Here is a 5,632-nt window from a genome sequence, read left to right on the forward strand (position 1 = left end):
GAGGCTTATACAACCTGGTTACTCTGGGTCTGGGATCTTATGGGTACAGGTGTCCAGCTGGATGGTGGTGAGGCAAGGAATTTGGGACGCTTGACCCAGGACTCAGGTATCAATCCGATTTTTGTAAGGGAGCAAGGGCTTTTAATAAGTGTCAGAGAGAGGTTTGTTCATAGGGAGAGAATGCAGGAGCAGCACCATAGAATGTGCTGGAAGACTCTTGAGGATGGGATCCAACAGCTGAGAGAAGTGACAGTATTGGAGGTACTCTTTGGGAGGGATGGACAGCATGATAATGACCCCAACAAGGTCGGGTGCACAGGGCAAATGTTGTGGAGCCTGGCAAATCTGGGGCCATCTCAATACACCACCTTTACTGCAACAATTAATGCCGATACCGGCTGAGAGACAGTGGGTCATGGGGAGATGTTCAAAGGGGAGACAGTGACAAGTCAGGGCAGACTTTGCTGAGCTCTGTGCAAGCCCTTTCTCCCAGCCCTGCCCCTGTTGCTCTGTGTCCCCCAGTTTTCCTTTTCTCAGAGCTCTTCCTTCAGCCCCGTGCCTGGAATTTTGCTGGGATCTGGCCCCATTGCTGTGATGAGCAGGGGCTCTGCCCATGGACACCAAGGGGTCAGCTCTGCTCTGAAGCAGTGGGGTCATGGAATGGGGACAGGGGCAAGTCCTGGGGTTAGATTCCATCAGCTCAAACAGCTCCTGAGGCTGAGGAGCTCAGCAGCATCTCCTGTCCCAGGACTAAGGGAGGGTGATGGCCAAAGGCAGTTTGAGAGGGTTTCCTGCTTCACCCAGGGAGAGCAGAGACAGCTGTGCAAGGCAAGAGCAGTGGCTGGAACTCAGTGAAGGGCTAGGGGAGCTGCTCTGTCACTCCGTCTGTCCCCAGCTGCCCTTTTCTGCAATCCAGGGCAGTCCCTGTGTTCCCCTGGAAATCAGCCTGACACAACTGAGAGCAGAGGGACCCACAGCAAAGCAAACTGGTTTAGCCTTTCTCAGAGTCCCAGCCCCACTCTGGCCAAGGACGCTCCTGTCCCCCAGTGTACCCTGGAGGCAGCTGACAGCTTGGATGGCATCCTTGGTGTGATGGAGGACACACCAAGGGTCCTGTCCATGGCAGTGCTTGAGGAGAGTGGGCTCATTGCCAGGGTCCCAGGCTGCCCTGCCCAGAGCTCCCCGGGCACAGGGAGCTGGGACACCCCATTGCTGTGCTCAGCCTGCACAGGAGGAGCCCAAGGGCTGGGCCTGGCCCTGCAGCTGGAACTGCCATTGCAGAGAGCCCCTCAGCAATGCCAGCAGCACCTGGGCAAGGCAAGGAGAGAGAGAGAGTTGGGCCTGAGGAAAAGCCTTTCCCTGGCCAGCCCTGCCCAGCCCCTGCCAGGCAGCAGCAGGGCAGGACAGTGGCCCTCAGGCCCTGGTCAGCAGGGAATGGGCACATGGCCGCAGAGATGCCCTTCATCTCTGGGGCTGCTCTGCTGGCCCAGGAGGGACTGAGGGCCATGAGCCCCCGGGCTGAGGGCTGTGCTGGCTGCGAGGGGACATAAAAGCTGTGCTGCTCAGGGTAGTGTCTGCCCTGCAGGGCAGGCCCAGCAGGTGCCACATCTGCCCTGCAGCAGGGCTGCCCTCAGCACTGCCTCCCTCCCTCCCTCCCTGCCCACGGCTCTGCTGCTGGAGCTGCCCCAGCCCCAGCTGCTCCTGTGGCCACGGGCTCCTTCCCTGCTAGAGCTGCCAAAGCCCAGCCCAGCCCCTGGGCCAGCCCTGCCCTGCAGCTGCTCGGCCCTGCAGGGATTAAAGAACAGCTCCCCCAGCCTGGGCACCAGGGAAAGGTGATGCTGCATGGATCTGGAGGCTGGGCAGGTGTAGGCTCTTGCTGAGGTTCCCAGGAAAACTCAGTGTGATGGCTGAAGAACCTCAGCCCCTGCTCTGGCCTGCACAGCTGAGTTTCCATTGCCACCAAGATGAGCAGGGAAAAGTGGGAGCACAGATTCAGGAAAGCAGAGACCCAAGCAGGAAACCCCTGCCCTGAATGACCCCATGAAAAGTCCCCTCAGGAATGAGCTGGGCATGAGCTGGAGCTCTGAGCAGCCCTGGCCCACACAGCACCCTCTTCACAGCAGCAGGACCTGCCCTGGCAGGAGTCACTCCGTGCACCCACAGCTCACCTGCAGCGTCCATGGAGAGCTGCCAGACAGGCTGAGAGCTGCCCCTGGCAGGTGGCACATGCCCTGGGCTGGCCAAGAGTCCTGAGGGCTGCAGGAGCTGCTCTGCAGGACAGCCCTGGGCAGCCCTGGCTGCAGCCCCAGCTTCACCCCCTGCAGCCGTCCCTGGCAGCAGGAGCCGTCCTGCCCTGTCCCTCTGACAGTGCCCAGGGCAACCCCACTCTGCAGCACATCCTCCCCCAAAGCAGAAAGGGCAGCAGAGCCATCCTTACAGTCACATCAGTCCTGCCATCCAGCTTTAGGAGATCCCTGCAGCCAGAAACTGACTGTGTCAAAAACTGGGAAGATTTCTCCATGAATGAGCTCAAAATTGTCCTTCCAGTTCCTTTAAGTCTCTCTCTGCTTTACTGCTCTCAGGTACCTGCAAGCAGTGCCCTCAGCCCTGCTGGACTGAGAGAAAAGCTGCTCATCAGGAGAAATGACTTTTTGTGTTCTTCTTGGTTTCCAAGAGCTCCTGTGGCAGAAGCCCAGCCCAGCTCAGCAGCACAGACACAGCACAAGGACTTTAATGACCCTCTCAGGGCTTTGCTGCTGTTTACATAAGACTCAGTCCCAGAGAGTGTTCAAAGAACTTCTCAGGAACTAAAAATTAAATTTAAACTCCAAAGTTTCTACAAGTTTTAATGGGTCCCACTGAGGGACACAACTGAGGAAGTTCTCCAGGCAGAGCAGAACATTGGAGGCAGTGATGACACGTGGGGACAAGCAAGGGAAAGGTCTCTCTGGTGTTGAGCAAAGCTGGAATTTGAGGAATGCAATGGGCCAAGGCCTGAGCCCCAGCCCCTGGCCAGGCAGGTCCTGTCCCTCCCTCCTTGCTCAGGGCTCTTCCCGGGATGGGCACTGGCATGCGGGGATGTGCTATGGCAAGGGCAGGAGCATGGGGCGGCGTCTGCCAGGCTGCTGAGCAGGGACAAGGAGACAATGAGGCCCCAGGCCTGCAAGGGTCACTTGTCCCCTCCTGGCCCCAGGGCCAGCAGCCATGGCCAAAGTGCTGCCCAAGTTGGCTCTGGCAGGGCTGTCTTGCAGCTGCTGCCCATCCCTGTGCCCTGTGCAGCCCAGGCTGTCCCACGGAGTCCCTGCCCTGTGCCTCTGTCCCTGCAGGCTGTCGGCATCCCCCGGCTGCCCCACCTGGCTGGGCCCTTCCTTTGCTGACAGCTCTGCCTCCTGCCTCCCTCTGCCTGCCCACACAAAGCCTTTGGCTCATTATCAAAAGGTTTAATTCATTTTTACTGTGCCTGTGAGCTTTTAGCACAGGAACAAGGCATGCAGGGGCTGCCTTCCCAGCAGGAATGGTTGGAAGACAAGAAGACATCTGGCTCAAGAATGCAGTGATAGAAAAAAGGACTAAATCTGGGAACTTGGGGTGGGTTTTACGGTAATGGATAAATTCTAATACACATTTAGTGACATTGGTAGAATTACATGTTCACATAATGTGAGGAGTTATCCCTTGCTAGACCTCAGGCCTGAATAAATGATGCCCTCTTAAACTGCAAATGTGGGAGATTAGGGACCGATCGGAAGATCTCGTGATGTTACGGGTAGACAGAACCCCTCTCCTTTACTGTTAAAGTTACTTAGCCCCCCATTTTGTTGGCCGTTAACCCCCGTTATATATAACCCTGTGTAACCGTTAATAAATGCCATTTACTGTCCACCACATTGGTGTCTGTGAGTACATGGCCCGAGTGGCAGGGGCATTGTCACTGTGCCATTCCCAAATCAGGTCGTCACGCCTCAAGCGGAGGCAACAAAGTGGTGCCAAAACCTGGGACTTTGCCCGGGGGACGGGGATCGCCTGGTCGGGTGAACGACGGCTGCAGCAGCTGGCCCAGCTCGGCGGGGAGGATACTCCCGGACCAGCGAGAGGAATGGAGGCCCTTGCGAAGGTCATTTTTCAGGTTCACAGGCAGTGGGGTATTGACTGCAAGCCAGGGGATTTTGCCCTCGTAGTATCAAGGCTATTGCGGATTGGGGTTATTGGGCAGCCGGTGGATATTCTCCACATAGAAATGTGATATAGGTCTACCAAGGCCCTAGCCGAGGAGGCCATGTCCTCAGGCTCGGGGCGGAATCTCAAATTATGGCGGAGAGTTGTGCGGGCTCTACGGAAAACATGGCAGGAGCAAGAAACTTGGAAAGCCACGCAGGAGTGTTTGCTGGTGGTGCCCTGGCTGGGTGCTGGGGCGGCTACGCAGACTGTAGGTGATTGCGATTTTGTTGAGTGCAGGGATTCACAGCCGCAGGGACGATCTATGCGGCTCCCAAGCGCAGGCGCGCCGGCTGACGGAAAAGAGCAGGCGCAGTCATTTTGGGACGGGCTGTTAGAGAAAGCGCGAGGCACCACCGTTTAACTCGGAGGCGCAAGGCACCATCATTAACTCAGAGTCTGAGAGCCTGGGCGGAGCCTCTGCCTTCCGCGCCGCAGGGTGGCGAACCCCGGGGTGGGGGGACGTGGATGTGGTCGGCGGGAACAGAGAGGGTTTGCAGGACACCGCACACGCAGGCAGGAAAGAGGGGAGGGTTTTTCCCCAGTTCTCAGATGCGGCACGGACACCACCAAGTGGGAACGGAGCCAGATCGGGATTGGGACAGCGCAGGTGTTGGTCACAGGCAGAGAGGACATTCCCAAGACCGCGCCTGCGCCGAGACGAGTGTACGGGAGGCGCGGTCAGGGCAGAAGCGCCTGCACTCCTGTGATGGCACAGGCAGAGACGGGGCATGGTCAAGGTGCAGAGGGTGCCCGAGGTACCAGCCCTGCTCCGATCCCGCGGCAGTGGGCACGCAGCCAACCCCAACAGCCAGCTTCCATGTGTTTCACTATCTCTTTGTGTGATCATCTACAAGACATGTGTCTCCTCAGAATCTTGTCTTTTTGTTTCTTAACTACTCATGTTTTTTAGGTTTCCTTTAAATCCAGATTGCCAGTTTCGTGTTTTTCTTCATTTATTATTTCTTCAGTTATTATACAGTACCTCAGCTGAGAATTCAAGAGGTTTGCTGTGTTTGAAGAATTTCTCTCCTGACAGAAGTTTTGGAGGGATTCAATTCTTTAATAGTTTGATTGATCTTTAATCGTAAGGTTTCCTATTCATAATTGCTGTTTTTAAGAGTCTTGTTTTAAAATTTATTAAGTAATGCCCATCAATTAGAGTTTGAAGTCTTGCCAAGTTCTAGCTCTACTTGAATGGAATGATTGAGAATCAGCCCAGATGTTTTCTGCAACAAGAAGTATTCAAGTCGTTTTGGCTTGGCAATTTGACCATATATGATAGCTGAGCCTGATTTCAAAGGGAGTTTGGAGAAACATGAATCTGGACATGAGTTCTCCAGTTCTCTGTTGTTTCAAGGTTCATCAGCTGTCGCAGACTCTGGGATGACAGTTCAGTGTTGTAGTGACTGATAAT

This window comes from Melospiza melodia, chromosome 17 (assembly GCF_035770615.1).
Source record: "Melospiza melodia melodia isolate bMelMel2 chromosome 17, bMelMel2.pri, whole genome shotgun sequence".
Classification (NCBI taxonomy): domain Eukaryota; kingdom Metazoa; phylum Chordata; class Aves; order Passeriformes; family Passerellidae; genus Melospiza; species Melospiza melodia.